The 26230-nt window shown below is 45.6% G+C and overlaps 1 long non-coding RNA gene and 4 other non-coding genes across 5 annotated transcripts; 3 read left to right on the top strand and 2 right to left on the bottom strand.

Annotated features, from left to right (window-relative positions):
* Positions 1–6828: 6828 nt before the first annotated feature.
* On the bottom strand, positions 6829–7584 carry LOC134468717 (uncharacterized). Its single transcript, XR_010038898.1, has 3 exons — positions 7531–7584; positions 7171–7248; positions 6829–6858 (listed from the first exon to the last, which is right to left on the bottom strand). It is a non-coding gene; the product is annotated as an uncharacterized LOC134468717 (long non-coding RNA).
* An 8871-nt stretch (positions 7585–16455) lies between these two features.
* trnat-agu (transfer RNA threonine (anticodon AGU)) lies at positions 16456–16529 on the top strand. Its single transcript has one exon. It is a non-coding gene; the product is annotated as a tRNA-Thr (tRNA).
* A 146-nt stretch (positions 16530–16675) lies between these two features.
* Positions 16676–16749, top strand: trnat-ugu (transfer RNA threonine (anticodon UGU)). The gene has a single exon. It is a non-coding gene; the product is annotated as a tRNA-Thr (tRNA).
* A 4246-nt stretch (positions 16750–20995) lies between these two features.
* On the top strand, positions 20996–21067 carry trnaq-cug (transfer RNA glutamine (anticodon CUG)). The gene has a single exon. It is a non-coding gene; the product is annotated as a tRNA-Gln (tRNA).
* A 74-nt stretch (positions 21068–21141) lies between these two features.
* trnad-guc (transfer RNA aspartic acid (anticodon GUC)) lies at positions 21142–21213 on the bottom strand. The gene has a single exon. It is a non-coding gene; the product is annotated as a tRNA-Asp (tRNA).
* Positions 21214–26230: the final 5017 nt, after the last annotated feature.

Here is a 26230-nt window from a genome sequence, read left to right as displayed (position 1 = left end):
TGTCTGCCATGGCTGTAGTGGGGATGAGGGGCCTGTCTGCCATGGCTGTAGTGGGGATGAGGGGCCTGTCTGCCATGGCTGTAGTGGGGGATGAGGGGCCTGTCTGCCATGGCTGTAGTGGGGATGAGGGGCCTGTCTGCCATGGCTGTAGTGGGGATGAGGGGCCTGTCTGCCATGGCTGTAGTGGGGATGAGGGGCCTGTCTGCCATGGCTGTAGTGGGGATGAGGGGCCTGTCTGCCATGGCTGTAGTGGGGATGAGGGGCCTGTCTGCCATGGCTGTAGTGGGGATGAGGGGCCTGTCTGCCATGGCTGTAGTGGGGATGAGGGGCCTGTCTGCCATGGCTGTAGTGGGGATGAGGGGCCTGTCTGCCATGGCTGTAGTGGGGATGAGGGGCCTGTCTGCCATGGCTGTAGTGGGGATGAGGGGCCTTTTTTCGGCCCCACGGCTCCCTCTGCTGTACAGGAGCCGTTCGAAGCTCAGAGGAAGAGGCTCAGAGCAGCCTCCACTATTCAGTGGACTGTCCTCTCCTGCTCCTCCCCTGCTCCTCTCCTCTCCTGCTCCTCTCCTGCTCCTCTCCTCACCAGTGGACTGACCTCTCCTGCTCCTCCCCTGCTCCTCTCCTGCTCCTCCCCTGCTCCTCTCCTGCTCCTCTCCTCACCAGTGGACTGTCCTCCCCTGCTCCTCTCCTCACCAGTGGACTGTCCTCTCCTGCTCCTCTCCTGCTCCTCTCCTCCCCTGCTCCTCCCCTCCCCTGCTCCTCTCCTGCTCCTCTCCTCTCCTGCTCCTCCCCTGCTCCTCTCCTGCTCCTCTCCTGCTCCTCCCCTGCTCCTCTCCTGCTCCTCTCCTCACCAGTAGACTGTCCTCCCCTGCTCCTCTCCTCACCAGTGCTCCTCTCCTCCCCTCCCCTGCTCCTCCCCTGCTCCTCCCCTCTCCTGCTCCTCCCCTCTCCTGCTCCTCCCCTGCTCCTCCCCTGCTCCTCTCCTGCTCCTCCCCTCCCCTGCTCCTCTCCTCCCCTGCTCCTCCCCTGCTCCTCTCCTCCCCTGCTCCTCTCCTGCTCCTCTCCTGCTCCCCTCCTAACGAGTGGACTGTCCTCTCCTGCTCCTCTCCTACTCCTCTCCTCACCAGTGTACTGTCCTCCCCTGCTCCTCTCCTCCCCTGCTCCTCCCCTGCTCCTATCCTCTCCTGCTCCTCTCCTGCTCCTCTCCTCACCAGTGAACTGTCCTCTCCTGCTCCTCCCCTCACCAGTGGACTGACCTCCCCTGCTCCTCTCCTCTCCTGCTCCTCACCAGTGTACTATCCTCCCCTACTCCTCCCCTGCTCCTCTCCTCTCCTGCTCCTCTCTTCACCAGTGGACTGTCCTCTCCTGCTCCTCTCCTAACGAGTGGACTGACCTCCCCTGCTCCTCTCCTGCTCCTCCCCTGCTCCTCTCCTCACCAGTGAACTGTCCTCACCTGCTCCTCTCCTCCCCTGCTCCTCTCCTGCTCCTCCCCTGCTCCTCTCCTCACCAGTGGACTGTCCTCTCCTGCTCCTCCCCTGCTCCTCTCCTCACCAGTGGACTGTCCACTCCTAGCACTTCTCGCCTGCCCCCTCTTCCGGATCGTCCGAAGGACGCTGTGCCTGAAGGAGGGTGGCAGTCCACCACCTGGGCCGAGCGGGGCGCCTCTCAAATGGCTCCACAAGCCCCCAAGGGCAAAAGGAAAAAGAAACCGAGCAGGGCCTGAGTACACACCGAGGTTCTCCGCTTCGCGTCGTGGCCGCATCACCACCTAGGTGTGAAGAAAAAGAAACCGAGCAGGGCCTGAGTACACGACTTACTGGGTTTGCCAACTAGCTGCTTCAGCAACCCTTCCTGCACAGACTTCCCCCCGCTCGGCTCTTTCCTCCCATATGCTCCTTAACGGAGCTATCTCTCTCCACTCATGCCCCCGCCACCCGCGGGCACTGTGGTGCACCAGGCACAAGCGCAGGGGCGCCTCTGTGCCATGTGTGTTTTTGCACTGTCCTACCCTTAGCTACCCTTAGCTACACACTGTCACCCTCTCTACGGTTGGTTTGGAGAGCCCTGTTCACCAGTGCTGCCACTTTCCATGCACTGATAACCTTCCATGTGCTGATCTACATACACTCCTTGGGCTAAGCGGTGCTGACCCACACTCCTTGGGCTAAGCGGTGCTGACCCACACTCCTTGGGTTAGGTGGTGATGACCCACACTCCTTGGGTTAGGTGGTGCTGACCCACACTCCTTGGGTTAGGCGGTGCTGACCTACATACACTCCTTGGGCTAAGCGGTGCTGACGGTGGTCGTGGGCCCCTTGGACTTCAAATCTGCAGGCTGGAGGCAGTTCATGGTCACTGCCCCACGCTGCTCTCTGATGTGTGTGTTCATTATCACGGTTCCCCTTTGTGAGCCTGGGTAGCACTACTAGCGCATTCAGGCCGACTGAGAACCGTGATGGTGCCGTTCCCGCACCTAATTGCGAACCAGCCGTCGTGTTCACGCCACAGATTTTAGTTGGTTCGCGAACCGGAAAGTTGGTTCGCAATGCGAACCGCAAAATACTAGGTTTCTCTACGCGAACCGAAACGGCAGTGTGGCCATCAGAAGGTTCATCCGGGTAACACAGTCACGTATGGAAAAAGTTCAGAGCCCGGTATGAACACGGGCGGTTGGCAGATAAGCACTTTAGTGCCAAACGTATCTGGTGCGGGCACCGGCACGGGCTCCGTTCTGGTTGGCCTGAAAGCCGTATATGAGCCTGCTATACCTTCCCTCCCCACACCGTAGCTGGGCAGACCCATAAGAATATATGAGGACAAACTACAATCTAGGGGTTGCCACTGTTAGTAAACCATTATTTTTATCCTATCTGCACATGCGCACCACGCAAGGCTGCACCAGAGAATAAATTCCAACCTCTTTGGCTGCACTATCCGCTCTGTGAACGGCATGATTCGTGGAGCATTGTCGCCCTTCGTTTCGCTGATCTGTAAGGACCTAGAAAGTCTATGATTAAATGATAATTTACAAATAATAAATTTATTGTGAAGTGTAGCCTGTCAAGACGCTGACAAACACCTCATATGTGATCAATAGGCCTCGGCTATCTTTGACAGACGGCCACGTCAGTCTCCTGTGACTCTTTAACTTTAATAAGCCCAAGAAAATGATTAGGTATTTTCCTTACACTACCATTACGAGTATTTCCCCCATACTACATTTATAACATTACGTGGTGTATCAATAAACCACGAAAAATGCCATATAGCCTCGACTACTCGAATAAAACAAATGTTACTCAGGCTTTTAGCGAAACAACACTTACAGATCGGCTTCAAGCGAACCCAAGAGTGACAATGCTCCACGAATCGTGTGGCACATGCGCAGAACGGATCGTGCAGCCTTGCGTGGTGCGCATGTGCAGATAGGATAGTGCAGAAAAATAATCGTGTACTTACAGGTTCGAATCCCCCCTGACCTCTCCCTACATCTCCATCCATGGCTGAAGTGCCCTTGAGTAAGGCACCTAACCCCACATTGCTCCAGGGACTGTAACCAATACCCTGAAAAATGATAGTTGTAAGTCGCTTTGAATAAATGAAAGCGTGAGCTAAGTGCAATGTAATGTAATGTCAAAGATGATTCTTTGCCTCGGTGACGAAAGCAGGCATGCCAGGGCTGTCAGGTGGTCACATGTCCCTGCCCAGTGTCGTCTGTGTACTTGGTACTTATGGGTAGTTAGTGGCTGCGTCCGTGTCATCTGTGAACTTGGTTCCCTTCCGGCTCCTGCCTGTCCTTATATGGTCCAGATTAGAATGAAGTTAATGCTGCTTTTCCAATAAATATTTAAATTACCTCAAGAAGGGGAACTGAAACTACCCATTACGCACTACGCATTACATCAGTGTAAACAGATAACAGATCTCTCTCCCTCTGTCTCTCACACACACAGACAGAGAGAGAGAGAGAGAGAGAGAGAGAGAGAGAGAGAGAAAGAGAGAGAGAGCGAGAGAGAGAGAGAGAGAGAGAGAGAAAGTGTGTGAGAGAGAGAGAGAGAGAGAGAGAGAGAGAGAGAGAGAGAGAGAGAGAGAGCTGCTGAGGAGCACAGGAGTGGATTCCAATATGCAGTCTCTGTCCTCGGTCTGTGCTTGTGGCCTCGCGTTTTTGCTGACGCCGCGCCTTTCCCAGGTTCAATTCTGGCCTGTGGTCCTTTGCCGATCCTTCTCCATCTCTCTCTCCCCACTCGTTTCCTGTCTCTCTCTTACTGTCCTACCTCAAATAAATAGCCTGGTGAACCAGCGCCACCCGCTGGACGGCAAAATGTTTTGTCTACGGGTGGGTCTGGCCTCGCATAATGATTCAATGAAGCCAGAATGCCATGAATCTGGCAAACCAATTACAACGCAAAGATGTGTTTTGAATCAAAGCGGGCAGGGTTTTGATGGAAGGTTGTTCTCATCAACAATCTTCGGATGTATTATGCATCGAGGCCAGACTAAATTAGACATCCACATTTAGTCTGGTTTATCAGGCTATCAAATAAAGGCATAACAGCCACAATTTTCTTTAAAAAAAAAAGGACAATCGTATAATCGAGGCCCGTCATGTAAAGTCACTGTTGAAGAAGATGAATAACACATGGGGTGGTGTTAAACTGAATGTTTCATGAAGAGCTCTATTTAGGCTTCTCTTAAAGACTTCCAAATGTGTTTGTGTTGTCTTGAAAGAGTCGGGAATAAAGCTCCTGTATGTTTGTTGACACACTGGACAAAAGCACAGCTGGTAATCAGAACGTTTTTTTATTGACAAATATTAACACCAATATACACTGCTTTCCGAATTATAATTCAAATGACATTTTTCACTGATTTCCCCAAATAATCAATATACAGTAATTGACAGTCATCATAATTTTGAAGTCATCAGCCAACACTCCATACCATGAATTAACACTCAATACCATGAATTAACACAGCATAGCATGTATTAAGTAAGGGTTAACGTTCGGCGAGAAGGTCGCTACCGTGGAATAGCAGCACGACAGAGAGAATCTTTAGACCCCGACGCGGAGCGGAGGAGTCTTGTTCTCTCTGAAGTGCTGCTATTCCACAAAGCGACCGACTCGCCGAAAGTTAACCCGCTTATTATATGGATATACTTAAATGATTCACACATGGCGGGGACATTTCTTTAGGCCTATTTAATGTGAAGTCTACTATAGTTTTTAATGTCAAAAGATTGTTGCTGCGCAAAACAAAACAGTGCCGTTGTGGAACACTGCTAACAGCTAAGTAGCCAGGACAACAGGTGTTGTCTATCACAGCAGCTGATTAGAGTCTTGTTGAAAAGTCGCTTTAGCAGTGAAAAGTCTTGTTGCCATTGACAGCGGTCTGTTATAGACCAACCCGTCCGTTATCGAAAAATAACAGACGTGCGAACGTGGGAGAGCCCCGTTGAAATGAATGGAGCATTCGACCGATGACGTCACACCATATAATAACACTCAATAGCCTACCATGAATTAACACTCAATACCATTAACACACAATACCATGGATTAAAGGACCAGTTCAGTCGATTTCAATATGCTGTGGTATTGTTCACGCTACCCTTGGTGTGTCAGTACCCGGTGATGCTGCATTTTTTGGCTAAGCCCTTTCCGAGATATGAGCTATTCTAATGGGGGCAGCATTTGTTTACATTTAAAGAAAATTAACATAGGCCTACTCCAAATGTTTTCCCAAAAGGTACCACTGTTTTCTAGTTGTCTGCTGATGTTGCATAACCTTTCGGATGTTTTTGGGAATAAAAAAAAATGTTTTTTTGAAATGTAAACAAAGCGCTGCCCCCATTACAATGACCAAGATCTCAGAAAAGGCTGAAGAAAAAAAAACAAAATTCCAGGGTAGTGTGAGCATTACAACTGCATGTTGAAATTGACTGAACTGGTCCTTTAACATTCAATAACAGGAATCAACACTTTACACCATGAATCAACACTCGTCAACATTGATACCATGAACTAACACTCAATACCATGAATAAACACACCCTATTATGAATTAAAACAGCGTACTATGACCTAACTGCATACCTATGGAGATCCGGGTTCAAGTCCAGCCTGGATTATTTCCCAACCCCGCCCCATCCCTCACTCCCACTCTCTTCCTGTCATGATCTCTACTGTCCTAGCCACAATGGAGGCAACATGCACTTTAAAAAATATTAAAAACATGACACATTTAGCACTGTGCATGTAGGTATACAGTATTTCAATTCTTCTCTCGGCATAGTACACATATTTCTATCTGATACAATATTCCTTCATTCGTAACACATCTCATTCGTATTCTACTATTCTCTCTACAGTACACAGTTCTATCTGATGCAGTCTTAACACATATAACAGCTCACATAAAAATGACATAGAAACTGATAGATTGTCATCTTGGCTTTCATGTGTCAACAGTGTGCATCAAGGAAAATGAAGCGTAAATATACAGCACAGCGTATCTCTTCTCAATAACAGGAACCACACAGAAAAAAAGACAGCAGATTTGGAACATGATGTCATGGGTGTGAAAAATGTCTGTGTGTGTGCGTGTGTGTGTGTGTGTGTGTGTGTGTGTGTGTGTGTGTGTGTGTGTGTGTGTGTGTGTGTGTGTGTGTGTGTGTGTGTGTGTGTGCGCGTGTCTGTGTTTGAGGAAAGAACGGTGTAGCGACACACAAACACACACACACATACACACGCACACACACACACACACACACACACACACACACACACACACACACACAAACACACATACACACACACACATTTGTAACTTCTACATTTCATCTGATCCGACGTCGTCCTGTTGAAAATACAAAACCCAAAATTACAGCATGTTTTTGAAAGTTTTTCAAGTTCAAGTTCATGAAAGATATCTAACAAACATATGAAAGTAGTTTTTTTAGTTTCCATCTACTGAACATAAAGGAACATGGTGGGGGAGTGTGATTCTGTATGCTAGAATCGAGTCACACACACACACACACACACACACACACACACACACACACACACACACACACACACACACACACACACACACACACACACACACACACACACACACACACACACACACACACACACACACACACACACACACTTGCATACTCACATAGTCACTGTCGCCTGTCTGCACACACACTGCTGATGAGTTTGCTGCAGAGTAGAAGACTGCCCCTGGCCCAGGACTCTGAATAACATAAAGAAGGGAATAGAACAGAATAGAATACATATCTATTTCCTGAGTACTGTATATATGATCTGTATTTACATATTTATTCCAATATTTATTTTCTAAGAGTATTCTATGTATATGTTCCATTTACATAGGCCTGTACTCCAATATTGATGTCCTATAGGCTACTGTATGATATCTATTTGGAACACAGAATGAGACCAAATGTGAATAAAAAACACCAGTAAATGCCAGTGCAGGGAAGAGTGGAAAGAGGTTTCACACAAGTGTACTCACTGGGCCTGTGCGGTTCTCCTCTTCATCTGCGGTTCTACCTGTGTGGTTCTGTCCTCCATCACTTGACCCAGCAGAACCTGAAAGATCACAAACATCCTCAGTGTTTCTTGCTGTTACCGTAGTATTTTCCACAGCTATGTGATGAATGAGGAATCACTCTTACTGTAAAAACCAATAAAGACTTTTTACACAATTACATTCAACAGACTCTTTTATCGTGAGTGACTTACAGAAAGAGGATATTAACCCTTTCATGCAGACGGGATCACCAGTGATCACTGTTTGCTGCAAACTTAAATACATCGTAACAACATTGCTATGACGTTACAGAGTCTTAAGTAACAGATGAAGACATGGTCACTCATTACTGTTTTTAGTTACAATAAGGTTGGAACATGGGGTCTGAATAAAGGGGTTAACAGGTGCAAATGGAGGACATTACGCCAGTGTGTTAGCAACTGAGAGAAACTCTAATAGCTACTCACGCCGTCTTCTCTTTAGCAACAGCAGTGTTGTCATGACGATTATCACCAAGACAACCAGAGGAGCCAATCGGAGGGCGGTCACCGCAGCAACACCTGAACCAGGAAGAGGAGGGTTAAAATCAAACCAGAGATGGTGAAAAGGCGTAGAATAGAACTTAGAACTTCTTTGGTCAAACTAGTTCAAACTCCCACCCTCTCCTGTTGCTTGTGGCTTGTGGTCCATGAAGAAAACAATAAAGTCTCCCTGCTGTCAGCCTAGGCGGAGCAACTTTTTGGGAGCTTTTCCCCATTCAACACCCCGATTACAGGAAGAACTAGTTTGACTTGTACCCCAATTGGGTGTGAACAGAGAGGAATTAATTGCATATGAGACAATCTCACAGCACTGTGCACACGAACACAACAAAATGCTACATGGTCATCATAAGGTCTGGCACTGCTGGTATAATTTGACACTCACCCAGACCAGAATCAGAGGAATCAGAACCACCAGATACCCTGGTCACTGCTGAGGAAGAGGAGGATGGAGGAGGAGGTGATGTTGGTCTAGCTGTTAAACACACACACACACACACACACACACACACACAAACACACACACACACACACACACACACACACACACACACACACACACACACACACACACACACACACACACACACACACACACACACAGCAGGTGTACTATGTCACGTCACATTAGATAAACACACACACACACACACACACACACACACACACACACACACACACACACACACACACACACACACACACACACACACACACACACACACACACACACACACACACACACACACACACACACATCAACATGAACTGACCTGGTGTGTGGACTGTATAGGAGATAGAGGCCTTAACCTCTCCTCCTCCTCCTCCTCCTTCTTCAGTGAGTTGGCACGTCCATGTGTGTGTGTGAGCTGGACTCATCAGGACCATGGTGTTGACAGCCAGCTGGACCTCACACTTGGACTTTCTGTTGATCTTCACATGTTCTGTGTCCCGCTGCTCAGCTCCACTCTCATCCACCCACCTCACGCGCACATCCCGATTATACCAACCACTACACCACCCATCATAGGTAGACGCGATGCAAGACACGACCTCAAGTCCTCCTGAGGGATCTTCACCTGGCAAAGCTTGGAAATAATAGAGGACAATAATGAAAGCGGCTCTAATAAAGCGGCTTTGAGTACCAAGAAAAGTGCTACTGTATATAAAACGATCTATTATAACCATTATTATTATTATTATTATTATTATTATTATTATTATTATTATTATTGTTGTTGTTGTTGTTGTTGTTGTTGTTGTTGTTGTTGTTGGTGTTGTTACATGAAGGAAAATAATTAAATAATCTCAGAGTGGGATTGATCTTAAATTTACAAATGTGCACACTAACATTCAACAGAGGGAAAGAGAGGGAAAGAGGGGGCAGAGAGAGAGAGAGAAAGAGAAAGGAAGAGGAAGACTGGGTGGTGGAAGGAGGAGAGAGAGAAGAGAGGGAAGAACATTAACATCACAGTAAGAAGGTGGAGTAGCCTAATAAATAAGGATGTGTACAAGTTAAAAAAGATGTACAAGTTTGACACGAAGCCTTACTATGAAGAACATGGAGTGGAACATGGGTCTTAGTAGTAAGATCTGATCCTTTATACTGCTCACACATGTAGCTTCCAGCATCCTCAGGGGAGACGTTGGTTATGTAAAGGGAACAGTTGGGGAGGAGACGCAGCCTCTCTGATCTCACAGACTGTTGGACCTTTCCCTTGCTGACCACCACCTCTACCCCTGAGACTCTGTCCTTCCAGTATCTCCATCTAGTAGAGGAGCAGAGTGGGTCCCCACTCATGACGTCAGCACAGGGGAGAACGGCAGCTTCTCCTGCCCTGGAGAACACACTGTGGACTCCACACTCACCTGACAACATGACAAACAACAGCTGCTCAATTAGAATAACAATTATCTAAAAAGCTTAAATGTCATAAGTTTCATAAGTCATTGAACATGTTGTTAATGACAGCTTATGTCATTTCAAAATCCACACACAAGATCTGTTCAAATCAACATGTAAGTGTAAGTGCCTGTAAGAGGTCCGTGAACTTTTCCGTTCATTCGAATTTTTGGAGCGAAAGATGAAATTTAACAAAAGGTGAAACTTCTTGTTTTCTGTTTTAAGCAATACATGCAGAAATGGCTGTAATTGATTTCCGTATGTGTTGCCTCATTATCATTCTTTTGCGTTTAATATATAAAAATGAATCCAGTTTTGTGTGTGTGTGTTGTAGAGGTGTTAGTTTCTCACCTGGTTTGATATTATAAAAAAGCTTTAGGTCTAAAATTAGAATTGAAATTATAGCCACAAGACAAGTTTTCATCTGTAGTCCTTGGACAGGAATTGATGAGGTTAAAAAAAAGATCAGTATTGATATAGCACAATATCACAACTATACAGTTGACTCAAAGTGCTTTCAAATACACTTTCCCACATTCACACACCAGCTCTAGAGGCTGCCAAGAAGGCACTAATTGTCCGGGATTCACGTGAGAAAGTGTTCTCTGTCTTTCTGTCTCTGTCTCTGTCTCTCTCCCTCTGTCACACACACACACATGCACACACACACACACACACACACACACACACACACACACACACACAAACATACACACAAACATACACACACTGACACATGCACGCCCACACACACACACACACACACACACACACACACACACACACACACACACACACACACACACACACACACACACACACACACACACACACACACACACACACACACACACACACACACACACACACACGCACACACACACACAAAACGTAACAGCATCAAACACTGAGGACTTCCAGCCCGTAGGGAAATGCCCTGTAAGCCAAATGACCAGTCCAGGTCTACATATCCTGTACATGACACAGAAGCACTCACTGTTTAGTCTGTGTAGTGTACTGATGACCAGTAGCTCATTGATAGGCTTTTTATCTTTTGTGTTTTTAATCTTTTAGTATAGAGAGATGTGAACGCATCTAAATATTTACACACAGTAGGCCACAGGATCTCTAAATATCAGCCCATGTGTTTGAACTGCCGTATAATAAAGACTCTGCAATAAAAAGAGTTAAAGTCTCACCGTGTAGTGGAGCCAGCAGCAGTAGAGTCATCAGCAGCAGCAACATCTCCAGTGTTGACCAGAGCAGCTTCACCATCAGCAGACACTATGAACTGGACGAGGCAGATGATATGAACCTCCTCTATCAGATGGACAAGACAGATGATATGAACCTCCTCTATCAGATGGACAAGACAGATGATATGAACCTCCTCTATCAGATGGACAAGACAGATGATATGAACCTCTAAATGGACAAGACAGATGATATGAACCTCCTCTATCAGATGGACAAGACACAGGCTGTTGTATGAGCCCTAGTCAGACAGACCTGAACTTTGCGTGCACACTAGCTCTGTAACAAAAAAAGGAAGAAAGAAAAGCGTCCAAACGGACACTTGGTTTCCTGCTGGCCGTCTTTGCTATGTATCATCACAGGCTTAACAGCATGTGTGCGTGTCCATTCATGGGCTATCGGCTGGTGAGATCATGCTTGGGCTCTCTCAGTTCCCTTAAATGTAATGTGTGAAATTATTGTTCATTAGTCTTAGAAACAAATTAAGTCTTCAAAAGGGATGTGGCTTTCTTGAAATTGCCAAGACATTGGTCACATGATCACATGAACTATGAAATGCTCAAATGCTTGTTACAAAGCCGCACATCAGGGTTGCAAGAAACATGTTGGCAAAGTAACTGCCAAAGATAGGGAAGGATTAAAAACTCTGGTAGGCCTACCAGAAAATCAGTGCTGTCATATTCCACAGCTGAAACCTATGTAAACCTATGTCAGATTGACAGATTTGTCTTCAGATTTAAATTGCAAAGTCTGGCATCATGTTTTAGGCTATCCTGCATGAAGAGGTTATTCATAACTGCCATAACTGTCCATTCCCCACCAGGTTGCCGCAGCCCCCTGGCCTCCCTCGTCTCCGGCCGCCGTCCTCCTCCTCCGCCTCCTCCAATGGCCTAGCCTTCCTTAAAGCAGTCTAACTAGTGTTTGTGTGTGTGTGAAACAGGACTGTCTGACCCCCACTAATCCTGGACTGAGAACTACAAGTTGCTGTGTTGTGTTATGCCGTGCTGTGATATTGTGTTGTGTTGTGCACTGCATGCAACCTGCTACAGCAAGGCTTACTGACTATTGGGTGCTGTGCTTAACCCTGTTCATCTGTGTGCAGGCAGGACTGGACTGTGCCCTGGGCTCATACCACCACCGGGGGGAGACATACAGAGTTGTTGTGGCTAGGCTGACAGCTGGGAAACTTTATCATTTTCTCCACAGAGGAGGGGCCAGGAGGCGGGACGAGGAGACAAGCGCAAGTGGAGGAGCCAAGGTCGTATATTAAAACGCACTCACAGAGACACCCCAGCCGGAGTGTGTGTGGCATAGAGGTAGAAAATAACACTAGAGAGGACACAGCAATTTGCGACAGCACTGGGAAATGGCAGCTGGAGCTTCCCAACTTCCTTAGGTAGTGTAGGTACTTTCAGGCAATGCAAGTCAATGGAGAACACGCCCACCCCTGTCAAGAAATTAACTAAAACTGTGTAAATATAAAGTAACAATTTAATCAAAGACCAGTTTTGAAATGTCAGGCTACATATCTACTGAAATCATATGAGTCGATAAAATACATTTAAAAATCAAATAATATATTTTATGAACATAGTTAGCAACACACTTCAACTATTGTCCTTGTATAGTGTGTTGATGGACATTTTCACATGATTAAGCCATTTTTGACAGAGGTGAGCCTCGTTCTCTGTTAATTTCCATTTATCTGATCTACCTACAGATAATGGCCGCTACAGATTGCCGTAAAAGGGGGGCGGGGTCCTCTCTAGTGTTATTTTCTACCTCTATGGNTCGTGGTAACGGTCGTCACGCCCTTGGAACCCAGAAACCGGAATTCGGATCCCGGAACTCGGAACCTGGACCTTGATCCCCAGAGCGTAGGATAGAAACTTTAGGGCTGGACTGGACTATTTTAGTTCCTTTATTTTATATCTCCAATAATTGTTCAAATAAATACTCATCTTAAGTCAGCTTGGTGTCTGTAGTGTACAGTGATCTCTGGGTAGATTGGGGACAAACTGTGGCGGCAACACGCCCCCCCCTGTGACTGTTTATTTAATCATGTGCTACATTTTATCATCCTGTAGGCCTACCTAAAGGTGTTTTTCGTTGCAAATCGGCATGCATGCAGTCAAAATCAGAGTGGCGTTCATGGACAAAAAGAGACTGCGTGTGCAAAGCTGCGGTGGCAACCCAATGGCCCTGCATGGAGGTCAAGACCGCCAGAGTCCTTGGCATTATTTTATTGTGTTTTGGATGTGCTTAACCCCTTAGCGCAGCACTATGACTCTCTGTAATGTCACAGCTATGTTGTTATGATGTAGTTAAGCATGTTCAGCAAGTAAATAGGGTCGCCGGCGACCCCTGCTGCAGTAAGAGGCTACTAGGCTACCCTATTGTGTTTGCTTATTGCTGACTGATACGCTAGTTTCAATGAAAAACACATCAGCTTTTTTCCCCCCTAAACTCTACGTTTAACCCCACCATTTATGCCCTGTCATATTCTTGGTTTCAGAAAAGCCTTAACCCCATAATGCACGGTGTACCATCTGAGGCACGCTGTAATAGTCATTGAAAGGTTAATAACCAACTACTCTACTACATAAGGGCCTTTAGTAATGCCCTATGACTTGGCCATTGCCATTCCGGTAACAACATTTATAATGCTGCGTTTTAATGGGTTTAACTGATTTTCACAGTCAAATTATGCGCGCCTGACTCCTCATTGATGAATATACACTGCAGTGATGTTTGATTTTGTCCTGTGTTCCTTTACCTTTAGTCAAGCATGCAGTGTAGTCAGGTGTATGCTAATGGCAGTGCCACTAGTCCTTAGGCCAAGCACCAAAGAGACATTGTTTGTATGTTATATGCATGCCCCCGACCCTTCCTTGAGCACCTGCCCCCCAAAAGTGCACGCCACTGGTTGTATATGGATGGCTGGGCTTGTCAGCCTCAGGAAGTGGCAACCACAAAGTGTTGTTTTGTTTTCTTAAATGACAGCTGCATGACATGAAAGCAACATGTGGCATAGGCTATTGATCTTTTAAAGCTGAGGGTGTCGTACGTCATGTGTTAAGCTCACGCATAGAGGTAATGAGCTCAAGCCCCCCTCCTGCTGGAAGACCGCGGCACAACAGAATTCCTCACCAAGAAACCCTTGATTACCTTCCGTTTTGGGCACATTTTCAGACCAAACGTGGCTTATTTGCCTTCCAACATGCATAGTCCGGAATGCGCGTTATGCATTGCCATAATCGTGTGTAAATAAGCATCTGAAGAAGGGTTTAAATGAGAGGGGTGCACAGATATGCCAAGTGACGTACCCACGCCATCTGTTCTGGAAGTGGTTACTTTTGTAGGTAAATCGTTCGGCGCAGGCGCGGCTCTGACAGCCGGGCTCTACTTGCTCCGCAGAGTGTGTTTAATAATGGCCTGGAAATCAGGAGGAACGAGCCAGGCAGAGCTCGTCAACAACCTTCGCAGTGAGTGTTATGTTGATATACATAATCCTGAGGAAGAAATCCATTGCACACCAAAATGTTGCTTTCCCTGTTGCTCTTCTCGCTTTCTACAGACATGTCTGTGTAGTGGGATGCTGGCCCCTTTAAGGCTCGGAGCCATTCAGCGTCATGGGGGTGTCACTTCCTCAATCTCTTGGCAGGCAATTTTCCATAAATATGAGCGGTCTGTTCAGAGGCAGACAAGCACGCTTGGCCTATACTTTGGCGTCTTCCGACTTCTTGGCTGCAGCTGTTGTCGTCCCTCTTGCTCGACTCTCTTTCACTTGGGCACTCACTTTGTCCGAACTCCGGTTGCCTACGGTGCTCAACCTTTACCTGTTTCTACTGGTGGCTTCCTGGTAGGCTGCCACAGTTCTACTTGCGTTATTCACTCCGACTGCCCACGGCACTCAACCTTTACCTGCTCCTACTAGTGACCTCGTAGTAGGTGGCCTTGGTCCTACTTGCGTTATTCATCATCCATACTCAGACTTACTTGTTGCTTGGTGGCTTCATAGTACGCTGCCCATCTCGACCAGTGTCCTCGTTGTACTCAAGGGCTCCACGCTCGCCAACCTCGAACTGATGGTTGCTGCTGTGACAGCCATCCGTGTCAAGACCCCGGCTGCTGCTTAGAGTGGGAACGATTGCTGTATTGCAGAAACTGGTGCCTGTGGGCATTAAGTGTCTCATTGTGTGCTCGGTGTTGTGTTGGTGGGGGTGACTCCACTGTGTTTGTGTGTGTGTGTGTGTGTGTGTGTGTGTGTGTGCTCCGATCAGTGTGCGTGTGTGTACGGTGTGGGTGTGCTAGTGTGTGGGCCGCTCCGCTGTGTGTGTGTGTGCGCGCGTGCGCTGGTGTGTGGGTGCTCCGCATCGGGTGTGTGTGAATGAACGGTGTGTGTGTTCAGTGGATGAGTGAGGGGATCCAGGGGTGTGAGGGGGGGGAGTTGACTGGAAAAACCCCTGGAATTAGGCCTACCTCTTTTCTTTATTTTGATTCTTTTGCTTGTGTCTAACCTTTTTGTTTAATTGTGTGCACCTTTCATTTATTTTGCATGGTTTGTTGTGGTTTGATTTCTTTTCTTTGATTCTCGGTTTGCTGTGTCCTTTTCTTTGCCTTTATTAACTTTGAGTAACTTTATTAACTGTCGGCCCCTAGTGGCAACCCCTGTATGACGTGTGTGTGTGGGCTCCAGTATGTAGACCCACTAGAATTGTTAATCCTGCACCAGAGTGACTTATTTATAAAAGAAAAGAGTGAAAACATATTTTTACAGATTATGAGAAAGAAAATAAAGATTTCTATGATTCAGAGTACAGCCAATGTCTCCGACTCTCTCTCTCTGCACGAACCTGTGTTTTTGTGGTGTGCGAACCTGTGTTTTGCTGTGTGACACTCAAACACAATTTTCCCTTGGGGACTTAAACTCCCTAAGGGTGGCGTAGTCGATTACAAGTACTTCCTGTTTCAGCCACTTCTCTACAACGCAGCACTGGTAGCCTAAAAGGACGCTCATCAACTCCCCGTCGAGGAATCGAACACCGGTCTTCCGTGTGACAGGCAGAGATACTGTCCACTATATTAACGAGGATTGGGCTGAGAGGTCCTCCAGTTTGCCGTGTGGCACCCGAGGATAATGTCGACTTGACAAAGCTGAGCATGATTTGACGTTACCTCTGTCGTCTTGAATTTTCCTGCTGTAGTGGCGCTGTGGCTTAGTTGGTTAAAGTGCCTGTCTAGTAAACAGGAGATCCTGGGTTCGAATCCCAGCAGTGCCTTATGTTCGACAGCTGTCTACAGGCGGTAAGAAGTCAGCTTCGGGGTTCTTACGTGTGTAGTTGAAGCTGTCGATGTGACTAGCCTAAATTGCAAGGCCGCTGCCATGAATGCATGCCCGCATGCCTGCTGAGAGATGTCAGCACCAGGCGCTGTGGCTTAGTTGGTTAAAGCGCCTGTCTTGTAAACAGGAGACCCTGGGTTCGAATCCCAGCAGTGCCTTGTGTTAGATGCGTGTACATCTTGAAGGCGACAAGAACTCGCCTCGGGGAATGTCACTTGTGTAGCCACAGACATCATATAGGAAGACTAGGGGCCTCATTTATAAAACTTTGCGGAAGAAATGCGCCAAAAGATGGCGCACGCACGAATCTCAGGATGTGCGTGCGCAAGAAAATATTCAGATTTATAAAGCATGGCGCACGCACGTTCCACGTCGATTTTCCTTTATAAATCCCAACTGACTCAGAAGTTGCGGCACCTGTGGACACACCCATAATTATCCATGAATATTCAGTGAAACGCCCGATATGAATATTTATATCTGTAGACGGCGTGCAGAAAGCAGACGAGATTTACCACATGTGGAGCAAACGGTTTTATTAGATAGGCCTAGAGAACGTTGGGCAATGTGGAGCAGTTAAGTTTGGGAAGTCGTACAAAAAACAAAATCCTTTGAATTGCAGCATGTGAATGGTTATGTTCGCAAAGGTCACGCTATACCAGAGGTAAACAATTTTTGTAAATAAAATAAAAGGATGGCATGGACATGGACCTGCCAGGTCATAGACATGTGGTAGTAGGCTATTAATTAAGTTGTGAAGCAGGGTGAAAATAGCTGCGTCAAGGAAACATCTCACATGGCATATCCCCATATGAAATTCAACGGTAGAAAATCTATTCGCAGTCTCATCGCACCTCATGCACCGGGTTTGCCGTTGGTCACTGCGCGCAGATGTCTGCTTTCAGTTCAAAGCGACGCCCCAACTGTCGGTCGACATATCCACAGACAGCATGACATATGGGCATTTTCTAGTCTGTATTTATTAAATGTGTGTATTATAAACGTGCATTATCAGTGTATAAGGCCAGCTGCCAATTGCACACCTCTGCTTCTTTGATGACGAATAACCGCATGGAAAAGAAATGACATGCAACAAGAGAAAAGAAGCTGTCCATCAGTATTGCACTTGGCTGTATGCTTGCCTGTATGATTGAGAAAATCAACCATTACAGATGCACCTGGGACTCGAGCAGATGATTCTGCAACTGTCTTAAATGTTGACGTAATTCCTTGCAGACTCGGAACACTTTATAGCCTACCGATACGATTATAGCCTGATACTGGAAAGGTCCGTGGTTATTGTTAATAAAATGTAGGCTATGGTATTTCCAAATGTAATGTAGGCCTACCCTAAACGTAACATTTAAAGCGTCTATTACTTCCTTACAAAACATGCATGTGGCTATGGATAGGCCAGGTAGGCCTAGGCCTACTTATTATTTTCCACCATTACCAAACAACAAACAACCGCGTTTTCGTTGCGAACTGGATTAACAAAAGTTGAAGTGGCTATCGTGACACGTGACCTCCGATTTTTTTCTTCAACCAATTTCGAGTCGTTCTTCCAGCTACCTCCCGAGGTCGCGCTTTCCGCGTTTGGTCTTTTGTTTAGTGCCTACGCATGGGTCAAACTTTGCGTGGAGCTGCGCATGTTTACCGCCAAGTTCTTTTTCTATAAATACCAAACCTTGCGGTGAACTTGGCGTGCGCAGTCTTTTGTGCGTACGCACTCGTTATAAATGAGGCCCTAGATGTGCCGTCCGCGTTCCCGTCATGCAAGTCGAACGTCCGCGCATGGCGGCCATGTTAGCGCAGCCTTCTGGCTCAACCAGTTGCAGTGAGTTTTGGGTGTTGTATACTCTTCAGATGGCCATAATTCCCTCAAATTTATATCGATTTTCGAAAGGGTTGGTTTTTTATACAGTATAAAAAAATCCAAACGAAAGTATATGTTGATACTGCATAGTGATGCATATTCACATTATTATTATATTATATTACATTATATTATAATGTTCATAGGTCTAAAATCATGTATAATATAATTCAGTAGGCTTATTCAGGTAATTAAATAGATCCCATAAACAAATGCACAAAGTAATCTTTTATATTTTCAGTAAAATAACAAATAAACGTTCACTGGGCTACTTCTACTTTGGTTTCGACAGCTCCACCTTGTGTCCAAAATGAGTCATGACGCTAAAGCCATCCAGATAAAACTTGTTGCGCTGTAGGCTACATCTCTCTTCCAGTACGTCATCTCTGTCGTCTATAATTTGATGCAATGAATATATCCATGCCGTCAACGTAATGCACAGCAATGGTTAAAATGTGTATTAGCTGTAGGTCTATCTATTTTTTTGGACAAATAGGTTAAGTGGGAAGCATAGGCCTATTACTCTCCTGGGCGTTTTACCCCAGTCTACACGTAAGTTTTAAGGAGCCCTACCATTTATAAACACGTGTCAATATTTCAGCGAAGCAACAGTATACATTTTCAAGTATCCCAACGTTTCAACTCTTCAGTTTACTTCAGGTGTAACGGAGGGTCTGTGGAGAGTTTAGGCTGCGCTAATATGGCCGACCTGTGCGGACGTGCTTGAAATACGCGATGACGTATCTAGTCTTCCTATATGATGTCTGTGTGTGTAGCAGTCCCGACTCGCTTGAACTGTGTGAAACATCATACCTGTCAGCAGGAGGTGTGGGGGCATCTGGGGGCGTCAAAACACCCGTCTTGGAAATTCAATGGTCCTGGGTTCATATCCCTCTCTTCGAAGCTCTCTGGATTGGTGTTAGGGTTGGAGTTAACCCAGCGAGCCGGAGTCGCTCTCTGGATTAAGGTTCAACCAGCGAGCGCGAGTCGCTCTCTGGATTAGGGTTTTGACTTCCCCTGCGGGCGTAGCCTGAGTATCATCCTCCGTAGTGACCGCGCTGGCTCAATACTTTCGCTTGCTGACCACGGAGTCTGACCCTGCAGCCACCCCCGGCAGTTGGAATTCAGATATTCGTTCAGTATCTGAATAGCCAATAGGCTCGCTGATAGTCTAAGCCCCTCCCCAAGCCCTCTTACATATTCAACTGAAATACAACAACTTGATGATGGCGATGTGATGTCTGTAACCAGGACATTTGATAGTGCTTGGTGTAAACTGGGACATTGCCGTCCGCCAAGACCTTTGACGGGCTTTCGGCACTGACACTGCGCAGCTCTTGGGCAGTCACACTGGGCGTTTCTCTTCTGTTCACTTTAATGGTTTTAGTTGACAGTTAATATCTTCATAACAAGGTTGGAACAAGCGCAGCCCCATTTCAGTGTTACTTTTTTTGCTGTCACACTCGACGCATATACACAGACACAAACTGGGAAGGAGAGAGGGTGGGGGCTGCTCCGTGGGCTGTGCATTTGGCGCATATTAAACAACGCAACTAGTAGTTTCCCAATAAAATTTGAATCATAATGCCGTGGATCCAATACTATAATATCATATAATATTGTCCTTAAGTCTGAGCGATGCATTGATTATTTGTTTAGGGTACGTTTTCTGCCAGCTAAATGCAAGGGGGAAGGGGGCTATATTAGCAAACAAGACGATTGCACAGTTAGCCTGCTAATTTTAAATATGATCACCTGGAGCTAATAGCCTTCACATGGCTTAATCCATCCCTGTTATCAGTCCGCTTGAGGTTTTTGCTTCGGGAAAGTGAAAAAATGAGGTCCTAATTAATCTTCAGATGGTGTCGGACCCTGACGGTGCCATAGGCACACGTTGTATGTCTCCCTGAAATCGTAGGTTTTTGACGGACCTCGACAAGTTCTACACTCCTTAGTTACCGTTGCTGAGCTCGGATTGGTTGGCGGCCGTTTGTGGGAGGGGTTTTGCGAAAGGCTAATTCCCTCATTAAGTGAGATAATTTCCAACTGTCGGGGGTGGCTGCAGGGTCAGACTCCGTGGTCAGCAAGCGAAAGTATTGAGCCAGCGCGGTCACTACGGAGGATGATACTCAGGCTACGAGCGCGAGTCGCTCTCTGGATTAGGGTTTTGACTTCCCCTGCGGGCGAGAGTCGCTTTCTGGAACAGTGGGCTCGGTCAACTTCACATTGGCCATCTGGGCATTGTGTCGTTGCCTGCCTTTCAACTGTGCCAACTCTGACACAGGTGAAAAGCGTCCTCAAACCTCCCCGTCGGGGAATCGAACCCCGGTCTTCCGCGTGACAGGCGGAGATACTATCCTAACGAGGAATGCGGTTAGTGTTGCTGGTGTCAGTGATACAAGCTTGAGGAAAGCAGCCTCGATAGCCAATGTGCCTGGCGCTTGAGCACAATATGCACGCATTTGCCACCCGATTCAGCGCAACGAGCACGGCTTGGGCAGGCTCCGGCTTCCACGGCAGTGTGAAGTGGTTCCATGGTGTAATGGTTAGCACTCTGGACTCTGAATCCAGCGATCCGAGTTCAAATCTCGGTGGAACCTTTCCTGTTGTTGTTGCCTTGTGGCGTGAGGCGTCACATGCGCTAGCTTCAGCAGCCTAAAAGGACACTCGCCAACTCCCCGTCGGGGAATCGAACCCCGGTCTTCCGCGTGACAGGCGGAGATACTGTCCACTATACTAACGAGGATTGGGCTGTAAAGTCCTCTGCCTTGCCGCGTGGCACCCGAGGATAATGTCGACTTGACAAAGCTGAGTGTAACCCCGGTTACAAGTAAAGGTCAAGAAACCAGACTACGCCACTTAAAGGGACAGTTTGGTCAATTTCAACATGCAGTTGTATTGCTCACGCTACCCTTGACTTGTCAGTACCTGGTGATGCCACATTTTTCGGCTCAGCCCTTTCCGAGATATGAGCAATTCTAATGGGGGCAGCGTTTGTTTACATTTTTAAAAAATGAAACATAGGCCAACTCCAAATATTTTCCCAAAAGGTACTGCTGTTTGCTAGTTGTCTGCTGATGTTTTATAACCTTTTGGATGTTTTTGGGAATAAATAAAAATGTTTTTTTGAAATGTAAACAAAGAGCTGCCCCCATTACAATGACCAGGATCTCGGAAACGGCTGAAGAACAAGAAAAAAAAATCTCAGGCACTGACAAGTCCAGGGTAGTGTGAGCATTACAACTGCATGTTGAAATTGACCAAACTGTCCCTTTAAGGCCCCGCCCCTTAAGACATAAAATGATTCCAAGGGAAAACTCCCACACAGATTCGTTGTGTACCAAAAATGGACAGAGACAGGTATTCCAGTGACCGGGCAATGTTTATTTACTCAGTTGCATTAAAAGCACCTTCACGAAATGTCACCATTAATATTCTCTTTATTATAATGTTTATCATCAAATATGAAAAGGGTATCAAAAAGGTATCAAAAAGTTTAAAACACCATTTCTTTCAGGTGCAGACAACACGGGCAACAGACAGTCAGTAAGAAGAAGCGACAGTGGGGTACTGGCAGCCAGGCAAAAAGCATTATCAACTACAGAGAAACTAACCAAATTTAGGCTAATCTGGAGTGGGTAACTGCTGTGGGAGGAGAGGGGAAGCTTAAGCACAGCAACCACGCCACATGCTCCAATACCTGAAATTAGTCCACACACAAAGGGTTAATCACAGCAAACAGCATCACTAAAAGTGCAATTAATTCTACTCTTAATTCACCTCATGCAGTGTAGGAAAAGGAAACACCCAGCGTCCCAACACCAGTTCCACAATCCGGATTCTGTTGACACAAGAGGAGATAATTAGTAAAGGCTACTGTTTTAATGTGCTAATGGAAGTGGACAGCCAGTACCCAAGCTGAGCTCAGTAGGAAACAAGGTTTCAACGCAGCGCACAAGCATTGCCCAGCCAAACGCCTTACAAACACAAATAAACATAAAAAAAAAAACTTAAATTGATAAACTAAACTGAAAATACAAAACTCAAATGAAAATGAATGCAGGCAAAACAGCAATGGCAAGCCCTGTAACACAACACATACATATTAGTCTCAGTCACAGTTTAAGAAGCCATAGTAAGGCACTGAGGCCAATGAACAACCGAAAGTTGTACCTGTCTTCCTTGGCATAGGCCTACACGATAAACACAATGCAGCATACAAGCCTACTCGACCCCATGGAGACCGCAACAAGTCTAAGAAGACATGGATGTTACACACGGCATCAAGTCTTACAAGCAGTCTTTTAAAAACAATACGTTAATATTTACTTATTATATGGTTGTGACGTCATCGGTCGAATGCTCCATTCATTTCAACGGGGCTCCCCAACGTTCGCACGTCTGTTATTTTTCGATAACGGACGGGTTGGTCTATAACAGACCGCTGTCAATGGCAACAAGACTTTTCATTGCTAAAGCGACTTTTCAACAAGACTCTAATCAGCTGCTGTGATAGACAACACCTGTTGTCCTGGCTACCTAGCTGTTGCCTAGCGGTGTTTCACAACGGCACTGTTTTGTTTTGCGCAGCAACAATCTTAACATTAAATAGGCCTAAAGAAATGTCCCCGCCATGTGTGAATCATTTAAGTATACCCATATAATAAGCGGGTTAACTTTCGGCGAGTCGGTCGCTTTGTGGAATAGCAGCACTTCAGAGAGAACAAGACCCCTCCGCTCCGCGTCGGGGTCTAAATATTCTCTCTGTCGTGCTGCTATTCCACGGTAGCGACCTTCTCGCCGAACGTTAACCCTTACATATCACAAAACAATAAAAGGACTTGAAATTACCGTGATCAGCAATAGTAGACTATGCTCACATCCCAAGTTCCCTGTGACTGCTCAAGCTGGCATCGGACACAACAGGGCTTGAAGAGGATACCCGCGACTGTAAACAAAGGTACATTCGATTTAGAGGATATTTTTACAACATAATAAACATTGTAGGCAGCCAACTCACCTCGCTAGGCTCCCCTCTATCCTACATGGCCTGAGGCAAAGAGGAGTGAGGATAACGCGAAACCTTGCTAACTGTGGTTCCTATGTTTTAATATCCTCTGCTGCCGTAATCATCAATCAACGCAAATACTAACAGGTGTGGGTGTAGCATGGTACGCAGCAAAGTGACTGCGGCAGTAATCAGCAGCCAACGAGGCTCAGGTGTGTGTGTGTGTATGTGTGTGTGTGTGCGCGCGCGCGCGCGTGTGTGTGTGTGTGCGCGTGTAATATACCATTCCAGTCTAAAAGCGGAATGTAAACACGGAAGTCAGGACCATTATAACCAATTCCTAGTGAGTGACGTAGCGTACGTCACTCACTGGTTACATGAGCATGATTTGACGTTACCTCTGATGTCTTGAATTTTCCTGCTGTAGTGGCGCTGTGGCTTAGTAGTGGGGTCGTATTAGGCTCAGTCATTTCAAATTTGTGTTAAAGTTTGGTTTTCACTTCCAAGTTGAAGTTTAGGGTCTATAGAACAATTTGAGTTCGAGTGTCAAACACACAGATAACAAAATGGCCTGCGGGGGGCGCTCTAAAATATATAAACTGCTATAATATTTGATTAGTTTAACCAAATTTAACATATGATGTATGTATGGATTCAACGTGAAGAGGAGAAACCGGTGAGGTAAGTATTTGGTTACCAGATTAAAGACACACTATGTAATAAGCACACTTTTAGCCAATGGACAGCTAAATCTGGGCTTTTTTAAGATAAAGGGTGGAAATGCCCTCAAAGTTGCAATGAAACATAATTTATTGCTACAAGTTATTGTAAATAAAGCCTGGGTTATCACTTAACTTGATTTGTTCAGAATATCCCTGAAGCACACAGATACTTAGGATACCTATACACAAATATGGCTTCATAAAGCCTACAGTATGTGGTATTTAGCACCCAACTTGCAACTTTGAGTTTATGAATTTAGGATCATGAGTACCAGCTTTTTTTTCAATCAAGCCATCATTTTATTCACTACTTAAAAATAATGATGATGATGATAATGATGATGATGATGATGATGATGAATACTATGGGGAACATCATTTTTTCCTGCATTCAAAAAGCAAAACAGAAGACCATAGGGCTAACATTTATTCCAATACTCCACTCTACAATAACTATGACAGAGAACAGATGCAAAAACAGTCAGTGGTCAGTCTTTTTGCATGTGCACTTGCAAAGACGTGTGCATTTTAACTCTGCCTTCATGCACTTGCACCGAGATCTGGCAGATCTTTTTGTACAAGTACTAGTACAGCTGCACTTCACCTCTAGTTGGAATACATCTTTGGCAACTGCATCTTTGGTAGTGTAGTCCAAATCTGGGAACTGTCCATTTGTTATCAGATCGGCAGGCATTTCTGGCAAATGGAGATAATAACAACGGTTTTCATTCCTGTCAACTACGCTGGTAACAAATGGACAGTTCAAGGGTTGACAGAGATGTCTTCATAACAGCAGATGATTATGTCTACCATGTATGAAATAGTCCTATAGTATTATTTAGTATGCTTGCCAAAGGCCTCTGCTTGCCCCCAGCAAGCATACTAATTGTTCAACAACAGTTTATTTAGTATGCTTGCGGGAAAGCATCCTAATAGTTCATCAACAGTTTATTATTATTCTACATTTTTCCATTCACCTCGCCCTATGGGAATCGCCATTCATTAGTGAAGATTCGTGAAGATGATGATGTCACAAACTGTGGCAGTTAGAGTGAGAGGTGACCTGTCCTGGAGTTTTTAACTAGGTATCAACTAGGTAAAGGCATTGTCAGAGAGGTCTTGGCTCTGCATACAAACTTTGTGAAGATCATAAGCCAACTCTTAAAAATGTTTCAGAGAGAGCAGTTTTAAAATCCCTATGATGTGACCCCATTCACTTACAAAAAAAATGTGTGAACAGCTCAGCGCATAGGCCTGAATATGTCCATTTTTTGACTGAACCATTTGGCCTAGAAAAGTGATCTCAGCTTTGACATGAAGAGCAGGTTTTGCCATATGTGTGTCAATATCATCTGTCAACTTGTAAAACGTTTGGAGATATGACAGCGTAGAAATAAGGCTGCACATATTACTCAGCTATTGACTGCCAAACCAGAGAGAGTAGATAAGAACATGTATACAATAAACTTAAAGAATCTCTGCTAATATGGTGCTGTGGCCACTGTATACAGTAAGTGTATACACTACAGTAAGTGGCAGTGGCCTACTGGGTAGGGCACACACACACACACAGACCTCTTATCTCTTTCCCTCGTGTTTCTGTGTGTGTATACAACAGCTCTGTGTGTGTGTGTGCATAAGCCGCAAGCATACTAATAGCATTGTCTCTCCGGAAATGCAGTCTTATTATTATTATTATTATTATTATTATTATTATTGATTTATTTTCTTCCAGATATAACGTTTTTTGTGATTTTATGTGTGAATAGAATATGGCTTGATTGAAAAAAGTTGATACTCATGATCCTAAATTCATAAACTCAAAGTTGCAAGTTGGGTCCTAAATATCACATAGGCTTTATGCAGCCATATTTGCTTATGGTATCCTAAGTATATTTGTGCTTCAGGGATGTTCTGAACAAAGTTGAATGATATCCCAGGCTTTATTTACAATAACTTGTAACAATAAATGATGTTTCATTGCAACTTGGAGGGCATTTCCACCCTTTATCTTAAAAAAACCCTGAATTTTG

Source organism: Engraulis encrasicolus, chromosome 18 (assembly GCF_034702125.1).
Source record: "Engraulis encrasicolus isolate BLACKSEA-1 chromosome 18, IST_EnEncr_1.0, whole genome shotgun sequence".
Classification (NCBI taxonomy): Eukaryota; Metazoa; Chordata; class Actinopteri; order Clupeiformes; family Engraulidae; genus Engraulis; species Engraulis encrasicolus.
This window is presented reverse-complemented; position numbering and strand designations above follow the sequence as displayed.